Genomic DNA, 13311 nt, shown 5'->3' on the forward strand with positions numbered 1-13311 from the left:
ATACATAAAAAGATAATCTTTAAAAAAGTGCAATAAAAGAAAGTCTAAAAAATTGGTATATACCCCAAAATGGTATTCATTAAAACATTTCTGCCACTCTGAAAACTAGATCTGACATTTAACTTTTTTTTTTTTTTTTTAAGTCTAAAACAAAAACACCTCAGTGCATTCACCAACTTAAAAAAATTGGAAAATTGTGGTGCTATTTCAGCCCAGTCACAATCCATACTTCACCTGCTGGTGCAATTTTATGTAATCCTGAAATATATTTTGCAAATCTTGGGGGAAGAAACATGCGATTCTGTGCTCTGAAGAAAAACACCAAGGTTACTTACCGGTAGCCGGTTTTTCCAGAGCCCATGACGGCACACATGAGAGAGGGGATCCACCCAGTCAGGACAGGAACCCTACTGAAGATAAAAGGGGTGGTACCTCTCCCTCGCTTCAGTTGGTTTACAGAGCATGAGAGGCCTCCCCGGGTTACTGCACATGGTAAAATGATCACCACATTATTTCTAACTAAAAAAAGCACCCAAACTATAGTGCACACCAAAGGAGTGAAAAGGTGGGGAAAATACAGGTGCAGTCATGGGCTCCGGAAAAAACTGCTACCGGTAAGTAACCTTGGTGTTTTCCCGTCTCCCATGACGGCACACGAGACTTTTGTAGAATAAGATACCTTAGGGAGGGACCACCGCTTGCAGCACCCTTCTACGAAAGGTTAGGTCAGTAGAGGAAGATAGATCAAGTCGGTAGTGCTTAAAAAAGGTTGAAGGTGAGGACCAAGTAGCGGCTTTACAAATTTGTTCAATCGATACCTCAGCCTTCTCTGCCCAGGAGGTAGCCACGGCTCTGGTGGAGTGAGCCTTAATGCCTTCTGGAACCGGAGCGCCACTTGCAGAGTAGGATAACATAATGGCCTCCCTGATCCATCTGGCAATGGTACTCTTAGCTACCCCATACCCTTTTCTACTACCCTGAAAGGCTACAAAAAGGGACTGATCTTTCCTCCACTGACCAGTTATTGACATATACTGTAATATGGCTCTTCTTATATCTAATGTATGGAACTTTTGCTCCCCAGGGTTTCTAGGATTGTTACAGAAAGATCTCCTGAGTCCTATGAAACTTTTGGACTTCCTTGGGGAGGTAGGTCGGGTCTGGTCTTAGAACCACTCGGTCATCTAAGATCTGCGTATATGGAGGGCATATAGATAGAGCTTGTAGGTCGCTCACTCTCCGGGCTGATGTTACGGCTACCAGTAACACAGTTTTAAGTGTAAGTAGCTTTGGTGACAGCTCTAGTAGTGGTTCAAAGGGATCTTTGGTTAAGGCCTCTAAGACTAGATTGAGGTCCCAGGGTGGTATCTTTGGGATAATGACCGGCCTTGACCTGCCACAGGACTTTATGAACCGGGACACCCACCTATTGGCTGCTAAGTTGCAGTTATATAGGGCCCCCAAAGCTGAGACTTGGACTTTGAGTGTATTAGTGGCTAACCCAAGTTGCAGCCCCGACTGTAGGAATTCTAGGATAGGTCCCACTGGAGCTACATCCCCCAAGGGTTCCCCCAGGAAGTCTAGGAACTTTTTCCATGTTCTACCGTAGATTTGGGATGTTATAGGTTTCCTGCTTTTCAACAGGGTGGAGACTAACCCTGGAGAAAATCTCTGGTGACTCAGTAGCGCCCTCTCAAATTCCAGGCTGCTAGATGGAAGCCCTTCACTTGACAGTAGACCACTGGTCCCTGGGAAAGGAGGTCTGGAATCTCCGGTAATATCCATGGATCTGTCACTGACATGAGTCTCAGGCTAGTTTCACACTAGCGTTTATACCACGCAGCGCACAGTGCCGCTAAGCCCCACCCCCTGTCGGCTCCCTGCCCTCCCCATCCGGTCATCGCCGCCTACTATCGCACATGGCTGCTTGCAATCTGCGCACCCTATCTTTAGCATAGGGTGCGCAGATCGTGCGCTGGCCGTGCGCTAGTAGGATTTTGGCGTGCGCTGCGCACTTTTGAAGGTGTACCCGTGTGCGCTGAACGCAGCATGTTGCATTTCGGCGCGCTCGGCGCACCTTCAAAAGTGCGCAGCGCACGCCATAATCCTACTAGCGCACGGCCAGCGCACGATCTGCACACCCTATGCTAAAGATAGGGTGCGCAGATCGCAAGCGTCCATGTGCGATAGTACGCGGCGATGACCGGATGGGGCGTGCAGGGAGCCGGATGGGGGCAGTTCTTAGCGGTGCCGTGCGCTGCATGGAATAAACGCTAGTGTGAAACTAGCCTCAGAAGGGAGAACCAAGGTCTCCTCGGCCAAAACGGAGCTATAAGAATTATTCGCGCTCGATCCTCCCTGATTTTCCTGACCACTACTGGGATCATTGTTATCCGGGGAAATGCATAGGCCAGGATGAACTTCCAGAGTATTTGTAGGGCATCTACTGCGAAGGGGTTTTCCCTTGGATTCAGTGAGCAGAACTTCCTGACCTTCGTGTTGTGTGCGGTAGCGAACAAGTCTATTTCTGGTTTGCCCCAGGCCTGATCTATTTGTTGGAAGACTTGGGGGTTTAGGGACCATTCCCCTTATCTTAGGTGCCTGCGACTCAGGAAGTCTGCCTGTGTATTTTCTACCCCCTTTATATGCAGTGCATGGATAACAGATGTTGTTCTGCCAGCTGGAAAAGTAGATCCGATATTTGCATGAGGCCCCGAGATCTCGTCCCCCCTGGTGATTGATGTAGGCTACTACTGCTTGATTGTCCGTCATGACCTGGGTGTGGCGGCCCCGAAGTAAGGGAAGGAAACGTGTCACGGCTTTTTCTACTGCCCATAGTTCTTTTACATTTGAACCCTGATCCTTTTCTAGCGAGGACCAGGTCCCCTGTATTGAGTGGGATCTCAGGTGTGCTCCCCATCCTGTGGCACTCGCGTCGGTTGTAATGATGTCCTCAACTGGTTTTTGCCACGGAACACCAGCTGTTAGATTCCTTTCTACAGTCCACCAGAGAAGGGAATCTCTTACAGCCACAGAGAGACAGTTTGCCCTCTAAATGCCCTTTTAAGTGTTTCTGTGCTGACAGAACTTCCCACTGTAGTTGTCTTAAGTGGTACTGTGCCCACGCTACCGCGGGTATGCATGATGTCAACGAGCCTAAAAGGGACATTGCGTTCCTCAGTGTCATAGTTGGTCTTTGTATTGCTGTGCGAGCTAGGCCCCATATCTTGGTCTCTTTGTTCTCTGGCAGGAGGCAGCGTTGTAGCTCAGAGTCCAATATCAACCCTAGAAAGGATTGCTCTTTTACTGGGGTTAACCTTGACTTGGGGATGTTTACTATCCATCCTAGTCCTACTAGAGTTGCTATCACTTCCTTCACTTGGTGTGCTCAGCGGGTCTCCGACCTCCCTATTACAAGAAAGTCGTCTAGGTATGGGACGATCACTATGTCCTGGGAACGAAGAAAAGAAATTACTTCGTCCATCACTTTGGTGAACACTTTGGGGGCTGTAGACAAGCCAAACAGAAGGGCTGCGTATTGGTAGTGTTTCACCTGTCCTTGGACATAGAGCGCTACTCTCAAGTATTTTTGATACTCCCGATGAATTGGGATGTGAAGTAGGTGTTGGAATAATGCATATTGATCTGTATGTATTGCAACAACTACTACTGCACTGTTTGATATATTGTGCATATTGTGAGATTAACAAAGTTCAGTGAAAAAAAAAAAAAAAGACAGGATGCCCCCTCCTTCTCTTCCCTTTTTATTGTTGTAATGCTCCCATGCTGCAAGCCACAGCAGATAACAGACTGATCACATTTCATGCTGTAAGCTGTTCAACCTGGATATGAATAAATCTACATTCTGTGTTGCCGACTCTAGATGTTACGCTGATTAATCCGCTGCTAACAGGTTATGGGCCCAGAATCCTAGAGTCCCAGATCCCCAGAGCACAGAGAAAAGAAAGGAAGACAACAAAGATGGCCACCAGCAGCAGCAACTCCATGAAGTTTACAGTACCAAGTCTCACTAACCAGAATTATCAATCCTGGAAATTCAAAGTGAAAATGCTACTTATAAGAGAAGGTACGTGGAAATACACACAGGAGCCTAAACCTGACCCAGTATCACAGGAGTGGATAGAGATGGATCAGAAAGCACAACGTACCATATCACTCAGTATAGATGATGATCAGATTGTGCATGTGTGTAAAAGTGAAACTGCAAGAGAAATGTGGGAGCAGCTGCAAAAGGTGCACGAGAGGATAAATTCAAACAATAAACTTTATCTCATGAGAAAATTGTACCAGTCTAAACTACAGAATGGCCAGGATATGCAGAACTACATAACAAGCATTCTAGAGATTGTAGAACGCCTGAGGCATTGGGGAAGATTTGAAGGACTTTCATGTAGCCGCATTACTGCTTAGTGGTCTTCCAGAAAACTATGACACGCTTGTAACCGCACTAGATGCGCGCCCAGATGATGAGCTTACATTGGAGTATGTCAGAGGGAAGCTAATAGATGAATATAAGCAGAAAGCGGAAGGTGTAAACAGCAGGACGTGCGATGCAGAATCTGCTTTAGGCTGGTTTCACATTTGCGTTTTTTAGCGCTGGAAAAAAACGCTAACCTGCGCATGCGTTTTTTCCCCTATATTTAACATGGGTGCGCATACCTGCGCGCTTGTAAGCGCATGTATGCGATTTTCATGCGCTGCGTTTTTTTGGGGTGTGCGATTGGATTTTCCAGACGCATCATGTTGCATTTTTTGGCCCTGCAAAAAAGCGCATGCGCACATATGCGCACGTTTTGCGCTAAAAATGGCCATTATAGCCTATGGATGCGCATATGTGCGCACTGGCATGCTCATGTAAGCGTTTTTTTGCATATGCGTTTTTTTTTTTTTAACCATGGAATTTAGGGGTTTGGGTTAGAGTTAGGGTTAATTAAGGGGGTTTAGGGTTAGGGTTAGGGTCAGGGTTAGGGTTGGGTTTTGGGTCAGGGTTAGGGTTAAGTATGGTTTGGTTAAGGGTTAGGGTCAGGGTCAGGATTAGGGTTAAGTATGGTTTTGTTAAGGGTTAGGGTCAGGGTTAGGGTTAGGGTTAGGGTCAGGGTTATGCTTAGGGTTAGGGTCAGGGTTAGGGTTAAGTATGGTTTTGTTAAGGGTTAGGGTCAGGGTTAGGGTTAGGGTTAGGGTCAGGGTTAGGGTTAGGGTCAGGGTTAGGGTTAGGGTCAGGGTTAGGGTTAGGGTTAGTTAGGGTTTAGGGTTTGGGTTAGGGTTAAGTATGATTTGGTTAAGGGTTAGGGTCAGGGTTAGGGTCAGGGTTAGGGTCAGGGTCAGGGTTAGGGTTAGGGTTAGGGTTAGTTAGGGTTTAGGGTTAAGTATGATTTGGTTAAGGGTTAGGGTCAGGGTTAGGGTTAGGGTCAGGGTTAGGGTTAGGGTTAGGGTCAGGGTTAGGGTTAGGGTTAGTTAGGGTTTAGGGTTTGGGTTAGGGTTAAGTATGATTTGGTTAAGGGTTAGGGTCAGGGTTAGGGTTAGGGTCAGGGTTAGGGTTAGGGTTAGTAAAGTCATGGTTTGGGTAGTGTGAGGGGCCACCTAAAAATGTTGGAAAAAAACGCAAACGCGGTAAAAACGCGCTAAAAACGCATACAAACGCATAAAAACGCTGCGTTTTTTTCATGCATGCTCATAAAAATGCTTGAAAAAAACGCAGCAGTTGTATGCTTATGTATGCGTTTTTTCAATGCGTTTTTTTGCGGGAAAAACGCGCTGCAAAAAAAAGCAAGTGTGAAACTAGCCTTACAGACACAAAATCTAAATGATAACAGAAAGCACCTAAAAGAAACACGTGACTCTTTTGTTTGCAAGAAATCAGGACATTTGAAAGCCGACTGCAGAGTCTGGAAAGCTAGAATGAATCAGCTGAAAAAGCAAAGCAGTCTTCAAAGGGTTAAAAGTGCTGTGTCTGCAGAAAATGATTATGTGAATACTGAAACTGCATTTACTGTCAGTGTAAATACATCAAAGCATGCATGGTGTATAGACTCTGGAGCAAGTAGTCACATGACTAATAACAGGGACTTCTTTTCTAAGCTTAACCAAAGTAAGTCAGAGAAAGTGATTATGGCTAATGGTCAGTACATGACTTCACAAGGTATAGGAGATGGTTATATTGATTGTCAAATCTCACCAACACAAAGCAAGAATATCCCAGTAAAAGATGTGCTCTATGTGCCTAGTCTTGAGAGTAATTTACTATCTTTGAAGAAACTCACAAAACAAGGAAATTAAGTTACATTTAAGCATGATAGCTGCATCATCTCAAAAGAGGGCCACACACTAGCAGAAGGAAAAATCACAAATTAACTTTACCAGCTTAAATGCAAAGTGTGTGTATACTGCTCAGGAAGAAAGGCACAATAACTGCATTCATGTATGGCATAGGTGCCTAGCACACAGAGACCCAGAAGCAATAAGGAAGTTAGTTCAAAAGCAACTAGCTGAGGACATTACAATTGATCTATGTAACGAGATAATGAAATTTACTAGCTGCATCAAAGGGAAAATGTCTAGAAAAGCTTTTCCTAAGAGAAGTACTACAAGAACAGAACAGACACTAGATTTAATACATACAGATGTCTGTGGTCCAAGGAGCACTCAGACTCCTGGGAAGAAGAGATATTTTCTCACATTTATTGATGATCATTCAAGATATACAGTTGTCCATCTGCTTCACAGCAAGAAAGAAGTTCCAGAGAAACTTGAAGTATATCTAGCTGAGGTATATAATAAATTTGGGAGAATGCCAAAGATTCTACGTGCAGATAATGGGACTGAATACACAAGTAATGAGACACAGAGCATTTTAAAGAAAAATGGAATCCTATTTCAGACCACTGTACCGTACAATCCTGAGCAAAATGGTGTCGCAGAAAGAAGGAACCGAACACTCTGTGAAAGTGGAAGAAGTATGTTGTTTGATGCAAATCTGCCCACAGCATATTGGGGTGAAGAAATCATGACAGCTTGATATCTTCAGAACAGACTACCAGGTAAAGCTACAGAGAAAACTCCGTTTGAGCAATGGAACAGCAGAAAGCCTAAACTACATCATATAAGAATATTGGGAAGTAAAGCGCTTGTACATGTTCCCAAAGAAAGGCGAACTAAGTGGGAATCTCACGCTAAGGAAGGGATCCTGATAGGCTACAGTGAAACCCAGAAAGGTTATAGGATTCTACACCCAGAAACAAACAAGGTCACAATAAGTAGAGATGTAGTGATTGATGAGAACTTTGTGTCCCCCAAGTTTTGTGACATCACACCAGTAGTCCAGCTGAAGTCACAATTACAAGACAATAACAAGGAGGGTGTAGAGGTCTGGCTGGATTCTTCAACCACTGAAGGAACAACAGAAAAATCAGGTGAATCTGAAATCAGGAGATCTTCAAGATCAAACAGAGGCGTACCAGCTAAACGTCTATCCTACATAGTCAAGACACTACCTGAATCTGAGCCGCAGTCATGGGATGAAATGCAAGAACTACCTGTCCATGAAAGAACAAAGTGGATCAATGCTGCTAATGAGGAAATCAAATCGCTTCATCAACTTCAAACTTGGAAACTCACCAAGCTGCCACAGGGCAAAAAGGCAATCAAGTGCAAGTGGGTCTTCAAAACCAAATATGACTCTGAAGGTAAAGTCCACAGATTTAAAGCAAGGTTGGTGGCAAAAGGATATTCTCAAAAGTATGGCGAAGATTACGATACTACGTTTGCTCCAGTCGCTAAACAGACCACGTTTAGAGCTTTGTTAGCTGTAGCTGCTGTACAAAAGATGAATGTCAGACATTTGGATATAAAAACTGCCTTTTTAAATGGTGACATTGTGGAGGACTTATACATGACTCAACCTGAAGGTTATGTAAAAGGGGGTGAAGAGAATCTTGTTTGCAAACTACAAAAATCCCTTTATGGTCTTAAGCAATCAGCAAGAGCATGGAATACCAAGATGAATAAGGTCTTGTTGGAAGAAGGTTTTAAAAGAGGTCAAGCGGATCCATGCTTATACACAAAATATACAGATGGAAAGTGTATGTATATTCTCTTATATGTGGACGATGTGATTGTAGTTCATCAGGAAGACGCAGAAATTGGAAAAATGGCTGAAATTCTGAACCAGCATTTTGAAACGAAAGACCTTGGAAATGTGACATATTATCTAGGAATCCAAATCCAGAGAGAGGAAGATGGAAGTTTTCTTCTAAACCAAAGTGCAAAAATTTATTCGATTCTGAATCAGTTTGGATTGTTAGAAGCCAAAGGTATATCAACCCCAATGGAACCATCCTACCTGAACCTGGAAGGAGAAGATGACCTGTTGCCAAACAATGAGAAATATCGTCAGGCAGTGGGGGCACTTCTATACATATCAACTATGACTCGACCGGATATCACAACAACAGTTGGCATCCTTGGCAGATATGTGGAAAAACCACGCCAAAGAGACTGGAATGCTGTTAAGAGACTTCTCCGATATTTAAAAGAAGCGCAAGATGTAAATTTAAAGCTGTCTGCAAAGGGAGATCTAGAACTCACCGGCTATGTAGATGCAGATTGGGCTGGTGATTCGCATGATCGTAAATCCACAAGCGGATACTTGTTTACAGTTGGAGAAAGTTTCATCTCCTGGTCTAGTAGGAAACAAGTGTCTGTTGCCTTGTCATCTACAGAAGTGGAGTATGTGTCCACAGCCTATGCAAGCCAGGAGGTCATTTGGCTAAGACAATTGTTGGATGATCTTGGCACACCGTCAACTCTGCCGACGGTGATTTATGAGGACAACCAAGGATGCATTAAACTTGCATGCAGTGAAAAGATCAGTGCTAGAACCAAGCACATTGACGTCAGACATCATCATTTACGTGATTTGATAGATCGTGGCATAATTCAGTTCGTCTATTGTGAAACTGATAAGATGGCAGCTGACATTATGACAAAGCCATTGCCACGAGCCAAGTTCCCGGAATTGAGAACCACACTGGGACTAAGAGGATAAGTAGTTGTTGAGTGGGGGTGTTGGAATAATGCATATTGATCTGTATGTATTGCAACAACTACTACTGTACTGTTTTATATATTGTGCATATTGTGAGATTGTTAACAAAGTTCAGTGGAGAAAAAAAAAAAAAAAAGACAGGATGCCCCCTCCTTCTCTTCCCTTTTTTTGTTGTTGTAATGCTCCCATGCTGCAAGCCACAGCAGATACCTGACTGATCACATTTCATGCTGTAAGCTGTTCAACCTGGATATGAATAAATCTACATTCTGTGTTGCCGACTCTGGATGTTACGCTGATTAATCCGCTGCTAACAGTAAGCATCTTTTAAGTCTATCACTGCCATGAGGCAATGCTGGAACAGGATCTTTTTGGCCGTGTTGATTGACTCCATTTTGAAGGCGCAATTGTCTACCCACTGAGTCTCCTCAGGTTGACTATGATTCTCCAAGAGCCGTATGGTTTTTGTATTAAGAAGAGGGGGAAGTAGAACCCCCTTCCTTCTTCTTGCACTGGGACTTCCTGTAAGACTTGTTTTTGCACTAGTCCCAAGACTTCCGTCTCCAGGGCCAGCTGTTGCTCTTGGGCTTTCCTTCTGGGTGTCACTATGAAGGTATGCCTGGGCGGACAGATGAATTTTATTTTTAAACCGTCCTTTATTATGTTTAGGACCCTTGTACTGGGGGAGATATTTGCCCAGGCGGAAAGGAAGAGAAAGCCTTCCCCCTACCTCCGGCCCAATGTCATTGAGGAGATTTTTTGGAGGAAGTGGAGGGCCCTTTAAACATATAGCCCGATCCTCTCCTTTCTTTAAAGTCCCAGTTTTTCCTATCTCCCGGGGGACGACCCCTGTTAAATCTCCTCCTCCGAAAGGGCTGCTTTTTAGGTTCTCCCGGAAATCGGGGAAAGCTTTTCTTCCTATCCCCCGCATGTTCCAAAATTTCTTCTAGTTTTTTCCCAAAGAGGAATTGGCCATCACATGGAATGGAACATAACCTATGTTTTGATGGTAAATCTCCAGGACACCCTTTAAGCCACAGGGCTCGTCTTGCCGCATGTGACAGGCTGGCTGCTCTAGCTGTCAATCTTGCGGAATCTGCAGAGGAATCCGCTAGGAAAGCTGCTGCTCCGTGTACCAGTGTCAGATTAGACATAATTTCGTCCCTAGGAACTCTATCCTTGATCTGGTCTTCTATTTGTTGTAGCCAGAACATGAGGGCACGAGCGGTACAGGTACCAGCTATCACTGGTTTTAATCCACCTGCCGAAGCTTCCCAGATATGCTTTAGGAAACCGTCTGCTTTTTTATCAAGCCGGTCTTTCAACACGCCAGAGTCCTCTAATGGTAGAGATACCTTTTTTGAAGATTTGGCTACGGACCCATCAATTTTTGGAACTTTTTCCCAGGTCTCAGAATCCTTTAGCTCAAATGGGTACCTTCTTTTTGATGTAGAAGGTAAGCCCCCTGACCTCTTAGGTTTTTTCCATTCCCTGTCAATTAGGGCCTTTATCTTATCATTCACAGGGAAGGTACGTTTTTTCCTTTCCTCCAGTCCTCCAAACATCACATCCTCCAATGATTTAGGAGTCTTTTCCTTTTTAAGGCCCATTGTAGCCCTGATAGCTTTGACCAGCTTTTCCACGTCCTCTGTAGGGAAACATGGACGGCCACCTATATCGCTGTCCGAGGAGGATTCTGAGGACTGAGTAGAGGAAGAGGAGGTGGAGGGGGACAAGGATCTTTCCCGCCCCTTCTGCCCTGGCGAGGCCTCTGAATCAGAATCGCTTCTACGGCTTCTTTTATCCTTTTTAAGGGCTGCCTTTAGGGAACCTTTCACCTCCTGTTGTATTAACGCCTTAAGGCTAGTCACCAAATCAGGGGTTTCCTCCTGTATAGTTTTATTTATACAGTCAGCGCAGAGGTCTTTCTGCCACTGATCTTTCAGCGGGTTTTTGCATAGGCCGCGTTCCCTATTCTTGGTTTTGCTGCTAGCCTTCCTCGACCCCTAGTGATCAAACAGAGAAAATGGAACCCCGTTACCATAAGGGTGACATTCACGTAGATCACTCACCACCGCTGTCAATCAGGGGTAGCGATCTCGAAGGCTCCTCAGATGCTCTCGTGACGTTTCTTCTGGGTGTCTCAGTCATGCTGGTCGCGTTTACGACTGCCGCTCCCACCACTCGAGCGGCTGCTCCTGGTATGCTGGCGGCTCGGCCTGGCATCTGGCGAGAGCTCTTGCTGCTGCTGCTCATCTTGCCCCACTTCCATTGTGAAGCCTTGGGCATGAGTGCGTTTTCTGTGGTCATCCCCCTTATGTAAGGGGGATCCACTGCACCCTCCGCCTCCTCCGGTTACCCCCACAGCCCCTCCCCCTGCCATGCCGCCATCTTCTTTTGCCGGCCGTCGTTTTTTCCTATGGGCGCCGCCATCTTGGATACTGGCGCTGCCTCCCGACATCACGCAGGCACACCCCTTCCCAGCGTGCCCTGCGTGCGACGTCAGAGGGGCGCGACCCGGAAGCGGCCACTCCCTGATGCTGCTGCTCCCTGATGCTGCTGTGCGGCTCCTGGATGCGGCAGAGGGCGGCGCGGCAGCCACGGCAGAGCCCCAGGACCCCAGGCCGTGCTGCTTCTGCGCCCGCTGAGCCCCCGGGGGACCCGCGGACGGCGCTTCCCCCTCCTGATGCACAGCGCCCAAGATCCTGCCTGTTCTTCGACGCCGGCACAAGGGGCAAGTATGTGTTCTTCAGTACACGGGTCCCTGTCAGGACCGGAAACCCAACTGAAGCGAGGGAGAGGTACCGCCCCTTTTATCTTCAGTAGGGTTCCTGTCCTGACTGGACGGATCCCCTCTCTCATGTGTGCAGTCATGGGAGACGGGAAAAAAAAAAGTTACCGTATTTTTTGGACCATAAGACGCACTCCCAAATTTTCAGAAGGAAAATAGGGGTGGGGGGGGGGGTGGGGGTGGAATTAATAAGTCATAGGTGTCCGCCTTACAGTCCTGAATTCATCTTACCCAGGAGTCGAGTTATTCTTCCGGCGGTCCTCGCTCTCATCCCAGGCTGGTGCGGCAGTTTTGCTCGGTGCTGTGGGGGGCTCCGGTGACATGGTGTGGCAGTTTCGGGTGTGCATGGTACTGTGCGGAGCTCTGGCAACATGTGAAAGCCCGAAGCCCCCGCAGTTCTATTGCCTTGATGCTGTGGCCTCCGGGAAAATGGCCGCCGGAGGAGCCGAGATCTCAATCTGTGCATGCGCCGCCTACTGCAACCATTTTCCCGGAGGCCACAGCATCAAGGCAATAGAAATGCGGGGGCTTCAGGCTTTCACATAATCTATCCAGAGCCCTCAGCAACACCGAGTACCGCCGAAAATGCCGCACCATGTCACCAAAGCCCCCCGCAGCATTGAGCACTGCTGAAACTGCCGCACCAGGCTGGGATGGGAGTGAGATCATCGCCCTAAAGCGTCGGACCACTGGAAGAATCACTGGACTCCTGCTGCCATCACGCTAACTATAAGTACAATCCGACTATAAGATGCTTCCCCATTTTCAGGGAAAAAAAGTGCACCTTAAAGTCTGAAAAAAAAAAAATTATATATCTCTCTCTATAACGCTGTAAGCGTCTCTATCCGAAGCCTTTATAGACTGCGCAAGCGCGACGCGCCTGCGCAGTCTGGCTCCAGACAGAATGAGGCAGCCAGTGGTGAGGAGTGTGTATGGCGCCGGAGATGGTGGTACCGTACACACTGCATACCGCCATCTCCGACACCATACTTACCTGACCGGGAGGAGCTTTGCCGCGGCGCTTCTCTTCAGCCGGAGACCGGGGCGGGATTGCAGCCAGAATCGCACATGCGCATAGCGTGATCCGGCGCCATTTTACTGAAGACACACTTGCAGTGTCTTCAGCAATATGGCGCCGGACAGCGCTATGGGCATGCGTGTACTCCGGCGCCAGACTCCTCCCCCGGCCTTCAGCAGAACGTGGTGACAGCGCTGGAGCACAGGAAAGAAGGGTGAGTATAAATGGGTTTTTTTTGTATGTGTAGTTTTAATGGGAGTGAGGGGACCATGCATACCAGGATAGAGGGGGTGAGAGGACCATGTGGGTCGCCCTCGCACACCCAGGGCAGCGGGGTCCTCGGTACCGGGCCGGTGTCAAGGTGGGAATGTGTCACAGCAGCCTTGACCCGGTCCTTGGCCCTGGGCGCCCAATATCAATGGCGGTGATGTTAAAGTT

This window comes from Dendrobates tinctorius, unplaced genomic scaffold (genome assembly GCF_039654945.1).
Source record: "Dendrobates tinctorius isolate UK_male_01 unplaced genomic scaffold, ASM3965494v1 ptg000028l, whole genome shotgun sequence".
NCBI lineage: Eukaryota > Metazoa > Chordata > Amphibia > Anura > Dendrobatidae > Dendrobates > Dendrobates tinctorius.